This window comes from Xiphophorus couchianus, chromosome 12, assembly GCF_001444195.1.
Source record: "Xiphophorus couchianus chromosome 12, X_couchianus-1.0, whole genome shotgun sequence".
In the NCBI taxonomy this organism is placed as follows: domain Eukaryota; kingdom Metazoa; phylum Chordata; class Actinopteri; order Cyprinodontiformes; family Poeciliidae; genus Xiphophorus; species Xiphophorus couchianus.
In genome coordinates, this window is record NC_040239.1 from 13,744,203 (window position 1) to 13,764,195 (window position 19,993).

General features: G+C 38.9%; 1 protein-coding gene across 1 annotated transcript in view; it reads right to left on the minus strand.

Annotated features, from left to right (window-relative positions):
* The window catches only part of sh2b3 (SH2B adaptor protein 3), a 57,583-nt gene extending 40,127 nt beyond the window's left edge, over window positions 1-17,456 (minus strand). Inside the window, exon 1 of the mRNA XM_028033788.1 lies at window positions 17,141-17,456. The gene's annotated coding sequence lies outside the window, so the exon portion shown is untranslated. The remainder of the gene's footprint in view (window positions 1-17,140) is intronic.
* Between the last annotated feature and the right edge of the window lie 2,537 nt (window positions 17,457-19,993).

Genomic DNA, 19,993 nt, shown 5'->3' on the forward strand with positions numbered 1-19,993 from the left:
CACCTCCCAGTGAGTCAGAGTCTCCTTAAAGCAGCGGATATCAGAACCATGACATAAAATAAAGCCTTTTAAACACACATCCTATTTATAATGTATCTTGGTTTTTCTTTTTACCAATAAGAGTTTAGGATTTCATTTCTTTGAAATAACACAACATAGTTTGTTATTGTTTCATTCCACACCACCAGCAAGAATAACAAAAAAAAAAAACGACCCCCGGCAAAGAAATTTGGGGGAGGAAGTTGTAGTTCTACATTAACATGCTGAAATGGATTTTTAAGAACAAGAAACTGCAACGGTTTTCAGGCCTTGTCTCACTTGGTCACAGTGCAACCACAAATTTTGATGAGTTTTAATGGGATTTTACGAAGCAAAAGCAGCTAGCGGCGGGAATTTATCAAATCGTTTATTGTTGTTGTGAAATATTTTTAATCATGGTGAGAATTCAAATTTCATTGTGACAATTAATTCCTATTGATGACTTTCAAAAATGGACTGATGGATAACTTTTTTAACGAGGTACTAGTATTTCAGCGTGCATGTTTACGGCGGCAGAAAAAGTTTTAGACGATAAAACTGGACAAAACTGGAGAGACTACTTATTATTTGCATGAAAGACATTAACGCCTCTTTATTATTGTTTATGTATCTCAAGTCATGTTGTCATCACGTTTACTGACATAATCATGTACAAGATCTTTTCCTAATATTATGCAGCTCTACATAGCTTCCTGATTTTTATTTTACACATGAAAAACTAAAAAGTGTGTCCATCAGTGAACAACCATCATTGTGAAAACCGAGGAGAACAGCAGGCAGGTCAAAGATAAAGTTGTGGGGAACTTTAAGTCTTTAAAATAATATCACCATCTTTGAATATCAGTTCAGTGAATCATCCAATAATGAAAAAAGTATGGCACAACAACAAACCATGTGAGCATTTCCTGCTGTGACAGTCCACCCCGATCTCACAGAGCAACATTGAGTCGATCCAGCATGGCACAGCTCCCAATCTACCAAGACATGGCCATAAACCTAAACAGACGTGCTGGGCAGGGAGAGCACTAATTAAAGCAGCAGCCCAGAGCTAAGGTTGGACAATCTGTCAACAGGACAATTATTAGTCATCCCTCCACAAATGTACACTACACTTTCTGACTTTTACTTTAAAAAATCTCTGCAACGATGTTTATGACATTAAAAAAGTAGTCGGTAGAATCACAAACAGTTCAGTCAACCAAGCAAATGTGACTGACTGTTATCCAGTAACTATAAATTTCCGGTTTTCTGCAGTTGTTTCTTGCTTTTGTTACTTTTTTTTAAAGATTTCTATGCAGGAAGTAAAAATTAGTTCTTTTCTTAACCAATTATTATGATGAAAGTATAAAAAAGATCCTAATGTAATCTGAACATATATAAGCCAAGCTTCAATCAAAGGCTTTCTTATTATTAAGCACCATTTTATTTTTTCTGGCTTCATGACATAAAATATAGTAAACTTTTGGAGGCAATCGGATCCACCTCAGTTCTCTGCTGTTACCCTCTTCCAGTGAACATCAAAACACACCTACAGCTAAACCGCTGTAGCACTGAAAAGGACTCATTCTGTGCCAAGAAGGTTTTATTAGCACAGGAAGCATTCATGTGTGTGCAAGGTTTTGTGAGCGAAGGATGATGGGAGTTGGGGGGCTTAAAGACTTGGTCCAACATATCACAGAAACCCACAAGAAACAGGAGGGGAGGGAGTGAGAGGTGGTGGCGGGGGGGCAAGGGGGGTCGTTGTGGTCGAGACAAACATGGAGCAACTTGTCTCGTTATCTTGTGGCTGACGTTCGCAGATGAAAACTTGTTAAATCTTGGTATATAGTCTCTTAATAAAACCAGAAAGTTTTCCTGGAGCGGCAGCGGTGGATCTACCGACGGTCCGCATACGTCAATGAGGCTGAGCAAACGTGCCATCGTGAAACATTGCGTCACCACGGTTCCTGGATGTGTCCTGTCACAACAACCAATTCCCTTCCTGTAGTTTTCGGAGCATGCTCAGTGCGCGCTCGCCCCCCTCCAGCTGGCCTCTCCCCCCCACCGCGAGAGTCTGTTTCTATCTGCCTGGCCAGCCCAGCGATGACTCAGCATTGACCCACTACAGAACATACACACACACTCATGCACAGACACACACTTCCTCTCGCCGTATCCCTCGGGCCCGTCTCTGTTCCCAGGGTTTTCCTTTTTCTTTTCATCCTCTCGCCTCTCTCTGGCATGAGGATCGCCAGATGTGATCGGATCCTCGCTTCCCTTTATTTTTACCTCAACTGAGGGCCACAGGGAGAACAAAAAGAGGTTAAAACTGCCTTGTTGTTCTTTCTCCGCTGTTATCCTGGAACTCTAACCCTAAGTTGATGCTTGGTTGCCGCATTATGGTTCTGTGGAACAACGTTCAGCTGGAGATCAAACGACATAGGCAAGTCCAAACAAACTGGAAAACACTCCATCAGGACATGAGTCAATGCTTCAGCATTCTTTCCTTTCTTTCACCCTCATCTTCCGCTCATGTCTTTCATGCCATTTAAAGTAATTTGACACCTCAAACAATATGAGGAGCCAATGAAGCTCTGCATGGAGCAACTTATGGATAAGCTACCAAACACTTAAATCTGCTGCAGTTCATCAGACAAGAGACAAACGTAGCCTGACCAATTCACCTCTCATTTCATATGAATAATGGGGATAAATGGTAATAAATATGTTCAAATCTAATTTAGATTTTAATTTAGTTACCCAATAATGTCTAAAAATTTTGTGTTAACCCTGTTTCGATTGATTGCGACTCCAAATCTCATTTGTGACTGGAACACTATAAAACGATGAATTACAACTCCAGATCAAACATAAAATAATTCCAGGCGAAATTCGTTTTTAGTTTCAGAAGACACAGAGAAGCTGCAGGTTATTTACTGAGGTCAGAACCAAAGAAACTCATAAAACTGGTAAGGAAAAAAAGCAAATATATACCAGGCCAAAGGTGCAAAATGAGCATGAGGGAAAAGCCCTAAAAGTGAGATTCGCCTCAAAATTATAGCTGAAAAATCAGCAAATTTCAATGTGAGCACCATTGCAATTCCAACATGCTTCTAATAGACAATGCATGCATTCGGTTTCTGTGCAAACAAATTGACATTTTGTTGCCATTGATGTCACCAGACTTGAGGTGGATTGTAGAAACTGAGATGCTAAACCTCACAATCAGTGATGACGACATTGAAATATTGGAAAGAAGTCTTGCTGCATTTCTCACAAATAATTTGGAAGACGATTAAAAACAATATTCTTATAAAAAGCAACACTTAAATGGAACTGGTAGTGCAGCAATTATGTCACAATGATGATAATTAGGAACATTTGGCCAAATAATTTAAAAGAATATTAACTTTTTGACATTTTGGGTAATTTTTAAAAAACCTTTTAATGCCAAACATGAAAATCTGATGCTTTTGTTCTAGTAGACGATCACCAGGACCTGAGCCTAACATTTAGCAAGATGAGCTGCTGCTGAAGTGCATCCAGTGCAAACTCAGACAGAAGAATTGAGCAAATAAAACCCAGGAAATTTCATTTATTTCACCAGAAAAGGCATTAAATTAAAATCCACAAAGACTGACGCTTATACAACACGGAGATAATTATCAGTGCAACTGGTGGAAGCCCAACTGCAGGGAGGTCCTATTTATATCTGCAGAGCCCGGTATCAGCTCTCACACACCACTGTGTGCTCCCTGTCGCCCTCGGTTGGGAACAGCTTGTTTGATGCACACACACTCGTGTGGTCTCTGAGCTTTCGGGTCAAGTATTCATAGCAGGCGACTGAGAGAGCCGACTGCATGCTGAGCGTCATGCAAAAACCGCCTGAGATGCAGTTTATTTCTCATTCATGCAAGACGCTGACTATGAAATAGAATGGCAATAATTTAATAATTGTTCTGGTAAAAGTACATTTCTGTAGATCTACAAAATCTTCTTTAATGACAATCAAGTCACTGCAGGACTCCAGAGAACTCTGTGTAAAAATAACACACAACCAATCAGCATTGGATTAATAAATACTTTGATTACTCTCCCTCTATTTCAGCAAATGTTGAATATTTCATGTTGGTTATATTGTATTAAATTCTGCGGTCTGCAGATGTTACAACCTGCCAGATTTTATCGCTGTGACACAAGTAGCCTGTACCAGGTTGTATCTCTTCAGAAGTACACAAAATGTTCACAATTACAGGCTTTTTCTTACGCATGGTCAACTGGACAATATTGCGCAGGGTTCCTACAAATAATCATGCATTTCCATACTTTTCATTTACTTTACTGTGCTCTACTCATTCTAACATTTCACTGGCGGGCTTTGATTATCTGTGTGCTTTACAAATCATGAAACAACACAGCGGTTATGTTGGCTTTCTGAACTGGAGTAAAGGGCTTTTTCAGCTTTTCATCTCATCAGATCTACACCAAGTAGGGCAAGATTATCTTTGATTTGTTAAATCATATTTTGAGATCTGTGATTGGTTTTTATTTGTTTGCACAAAATTCCAAAAATTGTGGGACATAAATCCAGGTTGAATTAAGTCTAGAAACTTTAGCCTTTTATCTTTTTTAACAATTCTTATTCCGATTCCGAATGGTTCAAGACCACATAAGAACCAGAGAAACAAAATAATACTTTTGATATTTGACATAATTAACAAAAACATTTTATGCAAAATCCAACTCTGAACAACCTTGAGGAACTGCTTCACATATTTATTGTAACAAGATCGTTAGTTATGAGATTCAGACTTTATCCAGCGAGTCAGCAAATAATTTCCTTACTATTTAATTCTTGTTTTATAGCTGACAATCTGGGTTTCCCCACAGAAACAGCTGAGACTTCATTTAACTGATTTGGGTTGGCCATATTCTCATCAACTAGAGCACTGCTTGTACTGGATTAATATCTCAACAACTCTTGTGCACTTCTCCTTTTTCAGCATTTTAGATTTGAGTACTTTTCACATTTTTATTAGCAACTGAATGTATGAAGACAAAGACGTTCCAGATATTTAGTCGAGAACAACAAGAGATTTTATTCAAATCCTATTTTATAATTATGAAAGTTCACTGCATAGATGGATGATTTATAGGCAACATTTTCTACTTTTGCTATTTTTTCGCAACCCTGAGAATAAACATCAACTATTTTCTGCTACAATTACATACACACACAACAAACTTCAAGTATTTCTCCACTTTACTAATCAGTTTAATGATTTTTTTTCCCACTTTCAAGAGAAAAACGAATCCAAAAGACCCGGTTTGCATCTCAACAAGTTTGTCCCCATACTCCATGCACAGTTTGGTGGTTTACTCCTGCCAAAATGGGATGTGTTGCTAATTGAGATTACTCATTAGGTAAAATGTAATTTACAACAAGCCACTTCCGTCTGACCTTTTTATAGCTCCGGCCTTGTTGCAGAGATTGGCCGGATTCAATCTGTTGCATGTGACTCAATTAATCTGCATGGCATCAAGGCCTGCTTAGACATCAAAAGCTCCAGATTTTCCTGTAAAAACCGGCTGAAGGGGGAAAAAATGTATTAATAAAATGCACCAACATGTGCACCACAAACCCCAGAAGAAAAAAAAAGGAAATTTTTATTAGTGCCTCTGAATTTTCAGTCTGTGAATCACTGAATGAATCACAGTGGTGGATAGATTTACAGAGGAAGAAGAGAGGCGGTGATTTTGTCAGAGTGGGAGCTGTTCAAAGAAAAGGGCTGGAAGGAGAGAGAGATATCAAGCATAGAAAGGAAGAGGAGGAGACAGAGAGACAAAAATCACAAGGATAGCTAGAAATAATGAGAGGGCAGGCAGGAAGCGAGAATAACAGGCAGGCGAGGAGGCGAGAGGAGAGGAGATGGCGCCAAGTTTGCGGGTAAAGGTCCAGGTGGCAGAGCAAGAGAGGAACAGAGACGAAAGGATCTCAACTCTGCTCTGCCTGGGCAGCAATCACAGAAACAGGAAGCCCTGCCCTGCCCTGGCAAGCAGCAACCAGAGCACACAGGCAGAGGCAGTGTGTGCACACACACTCACACAAAGGCACACCAGACCACGGCGTCACGTCAAGACCCAGGGAGATGATTCAAGAGCTGCTGAAGGAAGACCTTTTGTGCTGAGCTCTACAACAACAAGCACCGCTTGTAAAAACGTCTCCTGTTGCATTTGTTCACTGTGATAATAAAGACAACTTGGCAGGATTATTATATGAAAACATCAAATCGACCGCTTCCTCCTCCACAGGCCAGAAAAAACATCTTGGATGAAAACCCAGCAAAAACCCTACAAGATTCATGAATATTTAGAAGAACATGTTTGGGGGTACGGGCTGCACAGTGGCGCAGTTGGTAGCACTGTTGCCTTGCAGCAAGAAGGTCCTGGGTTCGATTCCCGGCCGGGGTCTTTCTGCATGGAGTTTGCATGTTCTCCCTGTGCATGCGTGGGTTCTCTCCGGGTACTCCGGCTTCCTCCCACAGTCCAAAAACATGACTGTTAGGTTAATTGGTCTATCTAAATTCTCCCTAGGTGTGTGTGTGTGTGTGTGTGTGAATGGTTGTTTGTCCTGTATGTCTTTGTGTTGCCCTGCGACAGACTGGCGACCTGTCCAGGGCGTACCCCGCCTCCCGCCTGGAACGTAGCTGGAGATGGGCACCAGCAACCCTCCCGACCCCATTAGGGACAAGGGTGAACAGACAATGGATGGATGGATGTTTGGGGGTTTTTTTGTTTTTTTTTTAAAGCAAACACAGATGGACCAGTTGTTTCATGCTCCATCTAAAGCAGACGCCTGCAAAGATGGAAACTCATTCAAAAATAACACAGCAAAGCAAGTCTACTGCTCCATTTTCATGCAAAAAGCCAAACCTGATCAGCTCATTTTACACCTATGAAGCTAATGAGTTCTGAGCTACGCTAACTGCTGCTAAAGTTACACACTAAAAGCAGAGATGCTCTTGAAGATTTTCAATAAAGTTGCACTCACAGCTCTCCTTTAGTTTTAGTGTCCTGGTCACAACAGGTGGGTGATATGGAGAATCATTTTGTGGTACTTGTATAACAGAATAGCTTATAAATGACAAAAAAAAATCTATTACTTATTTTTTTCATTAACTGTATGGATTTGAGTGCATGGCACAGCATTAAAACACAAATTCTGTTCTTGAAAAACATTCAAATTTGAAATGTGCTTCTTCAGGATGCCACTTACTTAAAAAAGTGTAATTTATATAACACAGTAACTGCATTTATTCATGTTTTGAAATTTACTGGTATTCATTGACAGTTTCGTGGAACAAGCAGTGGAGAAAACAAGTTTTATTTCTTGTTTTTCTTTTTTACCATTAATAACTGAAATTTTACAAGACAATGACATAAATCAAAGTTCTTCTGATAGATGTATTATGTGCAAGGATAGTATGAATGAAATATAAAAAAAAATACTAAAACCCAGCTTTAAGCACAATGTTTCATGTGTTGAAATTTCCATTATGACTGTGATTTAATATATTATGTAGCCTTTAATGTGGCGAGTTGCATGTTTTCCCCAAAGCATGCATGCTAGTTACATTGGCCACTCTATTTTGCCCTTAACTTCAATTATGTGAAACATGGCTGTTTGTGTTGCTCTGTGACAAACTGGTGACCTCTTCTCTCACCCATTGACCCCATGAGACCCTGCAAAGGTCAAGCAGGCAGAGAGATTTAGAGGATGAAAAAAAAAAAGTTTGCAAAGTGTGTCCAGTATTCAATCTTTTGATTGATTGAGTACAGGAAGCTATTATGGATTATTTTTGCTTGTTTGTTTTAGCCGATAAAAATTTACAGTTTAATCACCTCAACTTAACAGATCAACAATACTTTAGTTGACGCGATGCTTCCTATTTAGAATAATGTTAAAAAGCTAGATTACAATAAACAGCCGCACGCAATACATCCTGTAAAATAGACTTTATGAATTACAATTAAAACTGAAAACATTGAGCACATCAGGCCATGTCAGTTCAGTTGAGGACTTTTGCAAAATTAATTTTTTGTAAAATTTGAAGATGGAGTCGACCGACGCCTCTCACCCAATTGAAATAGGCACCAGACCTCATTTTGCTGACTTTTTTTAATGGTCATTGGTGGAAATTTTTATATTTATTCTGTAAACTTAAACTTCAAGTCCCCTTAGATTTAATTCCTGGCTGTAAAACTGTCCTTGCGTCAAACAAAACATAATTTCGTTCCATGTTCACTGTAAGTGGATGTTGGAATGACAATAAAAGTCAAAGTTACTTTGCAAATCTGCCAATCCAAAACCCTGGAGATTATTGCAAACAATGTTAAAACGTGACAAAGTTATCAGAGCCAAAAATGATTAAATTCATATTGAGGTTAAGAACTGGATTGAAGAGGTTTTTCTTCGTTGGTTTTAGGGTGATGTATACCTGCGCTAAACTGGTTACTTATCAACATCCCAATATGTATTATCCTAAACTTTTAAATGACACATTCTGACAAAGGTTAAAGTAGATCAGTTGGTGATCTACTTGGATTTGGACCTCAAAGAGTGAAAGAAAAAGTCTGACTGTGTGATGTTTTGTCAACACAAACTTGAAGTTCGTCCCTTTTTTCTAATACACAATACAAAGTTGTTGCAACACCGCAATGTGTTGAAAATATCAATCCGTTCAAATCTCTAAAAGGAGTTTGTTCACATGTGAAACATGTTGATCTTGTTAGTTTTGAATAATTTGTTTGGCTCCTAGGAAAAAATAAAAAATCACCAAAATTTCAGGATGAATGCACAGAGTCACAGCAGAGGTCCTCAAGTTCAGTCCTACTGTCTAGGTATCCCTTCTGCAACACACCTGAATCAAATGGCCGACTTCCCTTATCAGCAGTCATTCATTGAGCTGCAAAGCCATGGTAACCAACCATTTATCTGATTCAGGTAGGAGAGTCATGACAAAAAATTTTCCTGGATGGTAAATCGTCCTAGAAATTACAGCGATAAACAATAATATTGTTTTGACTTCATTTTCAAGTAACATAATGGCGTAATAATGCAAGTACACCCTTTCAAGGATCAATAAACTTTAATTCCTAATGAACATTTAACACTGGCACTGGTAGATATTTTATATATCTTTCACTCTCTCTATATATATATATATATATGAAAACAAAACACCTAAAATAAAATAGATGCTGAAGTCTCTGAACAAAACTGCCTTTCAAAAAAGGGGCTTGTTGAGACCAATTTGCTAGAAAAAGAGACAGACATGAGGAAAATCAATCTTCCAAATGGAAATTATTGAGCTCGTTTTAATTTATTATGCAATTAATTGATTTATTGATTACTGTGACAGGCTTAGATTCGGGCGTTATGGGGAAGAGTGGTAATTCTCCACAACGTGAGCTTAATTAAGCCAATAACTGCACCACTATTAAGTTATGACATTTAATAGTTTAGAGGCTCAAAAATATAATTATTTAATTATTATCAGTTAGTTTTTTATTATCAGTGCCAATTTATTCATAAAACATTTAAAATCAAGAAAGATTACCCAAAGCTTGAATACAACCATTCTAAAAACGATCTTAAACTATTAAGTAACTAATAAACGTTGGAGAAACAATAGGGTCCTATCAGGTTGTCCTCACAATCCAGTATTATTTGAATCTTTTCTCAGCAGAAAAATGCCAGGAATCCTCTCCACAACAGCCACTATTCAGCATTGTTTTGTCAGGCTGAGAAGCCGGGTCTCACTGGTAGCCAACACACCAGTTAACACGAACTGACATGAGGTGACCTTTCTCCTCGTCCCTTTCACTTCATGTTTTATACTTGAGTGGAAAACGCTGCTGTGCAACAAACAAAAGTGGAACAACCTGACATTAGCTGCACGCGGCTAAGTGTTTTCTTTTACAAATCGTTGGCTGATTGATTGGCTGCATGAAAGTGGAGGGCGACGGATAAAAGACCTGCAGTTGTTGCAGGCTCGGGATGGGGCCCTGACGCTCCGGGTTCCTGTTTGCGTGAAGTGAGATGTGAAAGAGCTTTGATGGCAAACAGAGCAGAAAGCGAGACAAGCGCACCTTACATAATTGAAGAACATATTGTAAGGGAGGAAGCAGCGCTGAAACATGAGATAACTTCGGGCCTGAGTCCCCACAACCCGAGGAAGGCATCAGCTGATTAAGGCTGCAACGAGAGCTTCTGCCCGTTTCGCATCGAAAGCTTGCAGTTGATGCATTTGATCTTAAAGAGATGTTTGTGGAAACCCACTTCTAAAACCTAATGACATAATAAACTTCTAACACCTGGTTGAAAAAGAAATCCCCTCAGAAAGCTTCAATCCTTTGTTTTGCACTCACAGCAGGGGCCTTCAACACCACACCAAAGAGCAGAAAACCCGCTCTTCTTAAAAAGGAGCTCAACACCTGATAGTCTGGTGGGCTCAGTTGGATTGGGGACCAAAGTAGCAACATTTGTTACATTTTCAGTTGGTGTGGTTCACTTTCACACTGCACTGTCAAATGATCCAAAATGTTCCTCCCCTCGCCTGTGGTGGCGCTGCACCAAGAACGACTGGAGGAAATTACATGAAAGCCTCTGAAGAAGACCCAGAGTGCTACTGACTTCTTCACAAAATGTAATAAAAAATGAAGTACTCCCATTTTAGTGATTGTAGGATTTTTCTTTTGTCTTTGGTAAGAGAGCACAAGCCATTTCTCCTGCTAGCGCTAGACTTGTGCGTTTGTTTTGGTGGTATTCACCCAGAATGCCCTGTTTCAACTCCTGCCTTTGGAGTCGAGCCAGAGTTCAATTGCACATTCACATCTCCTCAAATGAAACGGACTTTGTAGGGAAACAGACTAGAGTTTGCCTACTAAACAGCGCTGGTGTGAATAGCCATTTTGCCCACTTTTCTATAATTCACACATAATATAAAGTAAGAAAATATGATTAAATGAGTAAAATATATAATATCTACCAGCAGTATGTCACTTAATATGAGTCAACAGGTCCAAACAGAAAAAGATTTGAGCATTTTTTAACTATTCATCTCCCTAATGCTTGCAAACAATGAAAAATAACCAGCAGTTTTAGCACATAGATACAAAATTAAAGTAGGAAGCAGAGAAATGGCAACACATTGGTACGTAACGAGGGGTACGAATCGCAGAACGGCCAAATAAACCCCGAGTCTTTGTGCTCCACCTCTTGTTTATTGTTGCATGCATAGACAAAATACTGCCAAGTACACAGAGCTTTTGTTTTGGCTAAAATATTCTCTTGCTCTCTACTGCATTCCCACAGCAATAACACAATGCAGCTATTCTTAAGACACACAGAAATAAAGTCAGGGCCACTTTCTGGCCGTTTCCTGTGGCGTGGGAAAAAGACGGAGGCGAAACCGCTTGTAAAGGTAGCAGCAAAACTAGGGAGCTGGTTATGTGATAATAAATTATTTATAATACACTGCATGCCATGTAATATCATGCAGAGAGAGATGCTGACATGTGTAGGATGCCCTAAAGTCACATAATGACATGGAAAAGCTGAATTGATAGAGCTTTTAGATAAGAGGAGGTGAAAAAATACCTCTGGCCCTCAGAGCTGTCAAAGCACAATAACTCATAGTAATATGTGGTTTATTACTTAGCAATATAAAAGTGACAGGGGAAAATTTGTTTTAAAAAACTCAGCATACGAGTCAAAATTCATATTATGACTAAATGCTGGGAAAGTTGCTATTTATTTCCTGTTTTTGCTCACATTTCTAAACTACCTCTCTCAGGATGAGTAAAAGAAGCTAAGCTAGTTCACTGATAACATGATGTTAACTGCAATTCACCTACGGTAATTTAAACACCAAAAAGGGGGGATACAGTGGCAATGATTGGGTTTTTCATTCATGACCTTCACATATCAGAGCAGAATCTTCACTTCCTGTTTTGAAGTATCTTTAAAAACACCCATGTGTTCCCAGCAGCCTTCAGCTGCAGCATCATTAGAGACGAACACGATCAAATCCTTCAAAGTAGCGCAAAGGTTGCTGAATGAAAATGTTTTCATGGTTTCTGCTTTTGCATCTTTGTCATTCCCAACTCCAATGCAAAGCTCTGCATGCCCTTGGATTCACCGAAACATTTTTTGGTGCATTTTAAGCATTTTTTTCTGCGACTCAAACTCACCTCAACCCCTTACTGGAAATCCTTAAAGCCCAGGCTACGTTTCTGAGAAACCAACAACAACAACTCATCATTCATGACTCCACTGAGTCAAATCTCACAATTTCAGCCAATTCAAATATTTGAGCGCAACAAGCATCTCTGTTATGACTTTATGAATGAGTCACCCTCCCACCGCGCCCCTGCTTGTAATGCGCTTCTGATTCATTGTGATTTGTGAAATTCATGGTAACTCAAAATCTTCAACGCTGTCTTCTGTGTGTGTGTGTGTGTGTGCGTTAGCGTGACTGTGTGTGAAGGGATTTGGTTGAGAGATAATTGACTCCTTCAGCCACTCTGATCTGCTGTGAATCATCTGCAGCCATCTGACTTCCTGGAAGGCTATTTCAGGAGTTATAAACTTTTCCACATTGGGACTAATGAGGAGCCACTTCGAGTTCTAGCGTTCGCTCTTACAAAATACCCAATAACCCAAGATTTCTGCTTTTCTGCATCAGTAGCATATTCTGCATTTGAGTAAATGCTAACATGATGCAAACGGGGTATTTTCGCATGAGAATGAGATCCTACTTTCACTTCAGCTCAGGCTCGACTCCCATTTCTGCTAAATATACACACCACAGTAGGTATTCGATGTGTGTGTAAGCACCAGTGAGAAAATTATTTTCACTGTTGTCACTTTTCTATTTATCTGATTTCGGGTTTCGCTAATAAAACATAAACTACACAGGGATTTTCACTAAAACGATCTTGTTTGAAAAGTGACTGAAACTTTGAACTTATGATCAAACTAACTGATTAAAAGTCATAAGACTGTTTCAGCCTGGGGACTGGACAGATCCGTTGAAGCACACAGCTTTCTCTTCACAAGTCTGATTGCAAACCTGAGGAGGAAACCTGCAGTCTACACGCACGTTCACATTTTTTTTTAGCAACAACCTTGCAGTGCTGCAGATAAATCGAACCTATAATCAACATTCAAAAAACAACAAAAAACAAATTTGCTCTGAAGTAAACACGAGCAAGTACAGCGACTTTAAATAACACTTATTGTAAAGCACACTCAGGGACACTGCAGGCCTTAAAAGCTCATATTAATGGCATTAACAGCAAAGTAAGCCAGATACTATAAATACACACTTACTGCAAAAAAACCAAACATTTTGTCACCAGACAAAAAAAGCCACATTTTCACTTCTTTGCATACATCTGGGTTTTATTTTATATTTTCTCTTGACAGAATCTGACCTGTCTTTGACTGCCAAGTTATCCCCAGAATTAGCTCCAATCCTTCTCATTTCACTCTTTTCACGCTCACATCCCCTCCCTGCGAGGCCACAGTGGGTCAGATCTTTCTCGTGGTCTCACCAGTGGATTTCTTAGAACCCCCCGAGGGAAACGGAAGAGCTGATGTCTGCGATAACATCTCAGCTAGAGACATGGAACCATGACATTGCCTGATCTGCAGCTGATACTCGGGGTTACAGAGTGTGACACATTTTCTAGTTTGTGTTTCTGCAATGCCTGTTTTGCATGACTACAAGCAGGGAGGACAAGCTGCAGGAGGCTCGAATTGACAAAAATAAAATAAAAAAATAGTTTAATTTCCAAGAAGACGCTTTTATTTTTCCTTTCAAGGAGATTTATTTTCAGTGCACAAACCGGCCAACCAAATAATCTTGTCAATTTGCAGAAAACCTTGTTATAACCCCCCTGATCAAGTGTCATGCCACCATCTGGGGGAGAATCCCAGGATATTCATAGCAGGAAAAATGTACAACAGAGTTAATCTAATGTGCCACAAGATTCAGGGAAGAAAATTCAACTTCATCAAATTGTAGTGATTCAGTTGGGTTTTACTGTATGGTTGGCATGAGGATCAACTCAGCAAATTTCAAGAGAACACTTAAAGAGCAACAAACACAATTAATTTATGACTAGGAGTCCAAAGTAAGAGTCTGAAAGCTTGAAAAAAAAAATTACAGAGATTTTGTCTAGACCTGTCTTTTTCCAAAGAGAAATCTGCGGGCGAGTAAAACCCTGGAAAGCATGTTAGCAGACGTTACTTCCTCACCCTGGGGCACGTCTGTCTCTCTTTTGTGTTCAGTGACTCAAGGTGGGACAGCGATTGTATCTAACTGACTACATCTTGCAGGAACTTAAACCTCAGTTGGGTTCTGGTATTACTATAAACTCGAAAAGTGTTTCAAAACATATGGATTGGTTAAAATCTAGTAAGGAAGTCAATATGACGTGACAGAACGCTAGTTTTACATTGTGTTTGATGTAGGTTACAGCCAGCATTACTGTTTCTAAGCAATTCACAAGATAATTGCTTAATATAAAAATCTGACTAGAATGAAGTGTTTTTTGGTGAATACTTGCATCATGTTATGCTCACCTTAATGCATCAGGGACGAGAACAAGGCGAGCTGACTGCGTTATGAATATTTAGACATTTTTACTTTCTTTTTTAAACTCCGTGAGAACACGCTTTTCCTACAACTATTTACGACAGACTTTTAAAACACCAGCTTGTGGCCATTTTGCAGGAGGAAGAGGTATCAGATGCAACATGCATACGTGCATTCACAGTCTTCACAGCAAAAAAATTCTTAAGCTGCAGTATTCCTTTTGCAGCAAAAAGTGTTGATAGAAAGGTATCAACAATCTAGCTTGATCTTGTTTCAGGAAAACGTTTTGCACATCAGTTTATGCATGTCAGCAATTAATAATTGTAGTTATTTCCACTAAATTTTAACAATCAACCTGTTATTTGTAATATCTAATGCATCTAGTGCAACTGCTGTTTAAAGTGGTGCTTGCATGCAACTGAATAAGATTTGAAAGCCTGACTTTTGATTAGACATGGGCAGGTGTGAGATTCTCACAGTGTGATAACATTAGCGCTGCTTCACAGCATTTAAACAAAAATACTAAGCAACAAAGAATAATATGATCCAATTAAAACAGAAAAACAATTATTCTGACTGCTGTTAAAATAATGGACTATACTGACTACTACAGTGATAATGATGTTCAGAGGATTTATTTATTGATTTGGAGCAAATGTTTAGAATAGGAATGCATCACACTGTTTCCCCCAGTGCATTATAAGCCTGGCGGGCCGCCACGCTTTACTTGAGCCCCCACCAGGCTTAGCATTGCTTATCTATTAAATGTTTGCCTGTTTTTAAGACTATAGTTGGTGTTCAGATATTAATCTGCCAATAACACATAATTATCAAGTGATATTTTCCAATTTCCTGCAAACTTTAAACATTTTTTAGCTCAAAAACACGGTGGGCAGGTGGATGAATGACTGCCGAGCGACCCAACCACCAGGCCTAGCATGATTTCTGGGGGAAAACCTTGCACCAGTATGAAAATTTGGACTGATATCAACATCCAATATTAATATTGCATTTGTGGCCCTATACAATAAATGCATTACTGTCACTGTCTCATGACCAAACATAAACAGCAATAAGATGGAGATAAACGTTGGCTACTAATATCAGCCCAGTTTTACATATTGAACTGATGCCGATATGTTAAAAAATTATACAGATACCAATGTTGATCCCATAATATATAGTGCATCCCTAGTTTAGGATAAATTTCCACTATATTTATTTGAGTTATTTAACTTTTACAGATCTTTATACAACAATTATCTGTAATTAGCTGATTTGCTAGCTTTACTTGCTTAAACAACTGCTTGTCGCTAACTGTTTTCTGACTTCTGTTTTCAAACAGCATTAATAAGAGGAATGTGTGGCGTCGCTTTAAGTTCCACACCACAACTATCTGAGACAAGTGTAGTAGAGTTCTTTCAGGCAGCTAACAAGCAGTGAGCAGCAAACGGTCAGGAAGGGGCAATTTGGCGTTACACTAGGCTCCATACAACTAAAGAAAACTGCCAGTCTATCTTATTAAAAGTAAACTTAAAATTACTTTAGTAACAATTTTGCAGTAAGCTTTCGATCCTGCAAGTAGCACAGCAAAGATGTGTCTCAGTAAAGATGCACGATTGTTAATTTAGACTCTTTAAAGCCAAGAATTGGACTTTGATTTAATGCAGCCATAAAACATAACACTAAGCCTACCAGAAACAAGAAAGCAAACGACCTGACCTAAATCTGAACCTTGGAATAGGCCAGTGAAAATGCCAGGAGTCTAAAACTGAACGTGCTCACGACAAATATAGACAAACTGAGCCAGGAGACACACATGGACACAAACAGCACTGCTTTGGTTGGCCGGACATTCAGCAGCGGCTCATAAAACTAAATGTCTGCTTCCTCAAATGATCCTGCAAGAACAAAAAAATTCTAATTGCAACCATTTTAATATACAAATAATGAGGGGAACAAATAGGTGGACATGCACGATGCGTGTCACGACTTCAGAGTTGAGTCATCACCATGGTGACCGGAGACAATTCTGTGCCAAATTTGAGTAAAAATAAAAATAAAACACTGACAGGCAGCACATGTTTCCAAAGTAGAGAGTTTAGCTACTAGTTGACGTTTTTTTTTTTCTTTCCTGACAGACTAACGATGCAATGAAAGACCAGGAGTTTTAACATGATGTCTATCTTAAATATATATATACTTATTTTAATTTATGTGCAAAAACATCTGCGTAACACCAGTGACGTGCAGAGGGAGACCCTTTAAACTCCACGCCACCACATTTCTGCACTATGTTTGCTCAGAAAAGAAGTAAAATGTTTTCAACTTCGCCACTTCAACAACCGCAGCCGGTTATTTTGGACTTCAGAAACCTGAAAAGTTCGTCATGTAGCAGCAGTTTTAGGAGAGAAAAGGTGGGTACCGGTCGAAAAGGTACTGCGATGCGTACTCACGTTCTCCGTTATCTCGGACGGGCACCCACCGCAGCACGACGACTAACCACCAAGTTGGACTTCGCATAACGGAAATGTGCAGAGAGGCATCTAAAGTAGCATCTAAGCGCCGAGCAGGAGCAGAACAAAGTGGACTTCAGAGGGAAAGGTTCGCGTGGAAAAGCCCCTCGCTTTCTCTCTCATTGTGTCAGCATGCAACTGGCCTTCCACGACAAAAAAGAGGAAAAGAAAACTTTCAGCTACGAACTTGATGTTCATTTCCGCCGTGTAAAAAAAAAAATGCCGCGGTCCAAGCGAGTGTGAAGCAGCTGTCAAGATGGCCGGCGTACAGCCTATTACTTCCGGTTATTGTGCTTTCAAAATAAAAGGATACATTTTATTTGGTCGCTTAAAGAAAATATTTTGACTTTCATCTCTGATTTCTAACCTCTTCTATCAGGAATGTCACATTAATCTCAGAATTCGTAATTTATTCTCTGATTTTTTTTAGTTTAATTTTAAAATTCAGATCCCCCCGCCCCCTCAGAATTCTTATAATATTATCAAAATTCTGACTGTTTCTCAAAATATTTATGTTAATCTCATAAGTTTCTTTAGGATTCTGACATTAATGCAAATGGCCTTATAGGAGCAACCAGTTTCAGTGACAGAGATGAGAGTTGCGCAGGAGGACAACACACTTCCTGGAGAAACATGTTGGGTTGAAGGCCGGTATCCTCTACAAAGAGAAAAGGCATAAAAGGGTTTTATAAACCTAATTTCTGCTGAATGTTGAATCTAAATGTCAGTGCTTGAAGTTTTTTTTTTTTTCTTTTTTCAACCATGATTAGAGAACTGTTTCAAATGTTTTGTTCCAGGTTGGACATATATCATACTTTGAAACTTCTGAAGTTTCTTTAAAATCCAATATGGCGTACACATTGAAAAAAGTTAGTGATAGTTGTTATTAAATTCTTCCAAAACATTTCTGAAAGCTGGTTTCTCAGTAAATTAGCCACTCATGTGGATCTGTTCAACCAGTATTTGTCAACATTTGCCACTTTACCTGAGAAAATAAAAAGATTAAAAATGAAAGTGGAGGTGCTTTTGCAATAGGAGAAATCAAAATTGAAATTGCTCCATAAAAGAAAATGCAGGTGATTACTAGTTTTTCACCTGCATGAAAAATGACTTATCCTACTGTTCTAGGATGAGCACAACACAATGGATGGATTGATATAACACATATATTACAAGATGTGAAGATGATTTTCAAAATTGTTTTAAGGCGTTTTGACATTACCGTCGTCATTGAACGAGCTAAATGAAAATGGGTAGTTTTATTTTGAAATTCCATTTTCAGGAAGTAGCTCCTCTGTAGTCTTGCTGCAGCCCGGAGTCTCAGGATCAGGAACGGAATGTGCAAGATGCAGAAAGTACTGACTTTGGCAAAAAGTCTTCATACTATTACATTTTTAAGTAGTTCCGCCACAGTTTTAGGTTGCATGCAAATAATCTCGTGGACACATTTAATATTATTCGTATTTTCTGACATAAAGACCCTGTAAAGTTTCAGTTGAAGCTTTGAGGATGACATAAACAAGTCAACCCGCTCAAACTCAGGGGGTGTAGTATCTCTATCAGCTTATGCAACTTGTTATAACCCCCACCCCTCTACCCCTCCACACACTAATTTGCAATGCTTGATGAGTTGCATTTAAAGTACTTACATTTGATTTTTATTGCTCCACAGCAACAAGGCACGTTTTAAACATGTATCCAGTGAAACCATGAAATGCATTTCCGGACATACTTTTATATTCTGACTTTGTTTATCCAGATGGTTACCTTTTGGGGCAGAAGTGTGAGCAGAAAAGATGATCCAGACCCAGTTCTAAAACTGTTCCACAGTGACACCTGGTGAGAGACAGGCTGCAGAGCATCAGGCACGTTTGCGTTAGTGACTGCAACTTACCGAGCTGGTGAGTAAATACAGGAAACAGCAACTCAAACAGGAGTTCACCGCGGATTTCTGTAGCGTTATTGCACAAAACATTTTATTAAGAAGTGAACACAGAGCATGTAAATGAGTGCAGCCAGAGAGAACCCACACATGTGTATATGGAGAACATGCAGACTCCATGCAGAACGACCCCAGGTCAGGATTTGAACCTGGCACCTACTTGCTGCAAGGCAACAGCTCCAACATAGACCTATTTGTAATGACAACAGATTAATTTCCACGCTCAGCTTTCAGGTTCGTAAAATACAATATCCAAGCTGATATTACAAAATTACACGAAGACTTACTTAGTAAAAAGTAAAGTTGAACATTTGCAATATTTTCAGTAGAAAATATGCTTTTGTCCTTGAAATATACTCTAACCCCAAATGGTGGCCAAAAAACACAGTTACAAAATGGTACAAATTTGTCCCTCCAGCTGCAGAGACTTTGAATTAACACCAAGTGTTTTTCTGTAACTATCCATGTTCAATTTCTTATTTTGTATTTCATAGCGGGGCCACAAATATCAAGTGACTTTTTTACTCCAAAACAGACTTAGGCACACCCTTGTATTGAACTTCTGAAGTCTTTGTTTTTGTTGCTGGGAATAGAATAAAACATTTTGTGGACCAACAGAATAAGAAAACACCTGACGAAAAAAAGTTATTTTATTAAGGAAAACCTCTGAGGCACATTTTTGGATTTGCAATGACGCATTGTAAATGTTAAAAGAATACACACCTAAATTATTTTGCTCTTTAAGTTGGAAAAACACGTGTGTACTTTGAATTTATACTGATTTTGATCTGCATTGGAAAAGGTTTAGACACCACTCTAATATCACCTCTTTAGCCAGTCTCTGTGTCAAA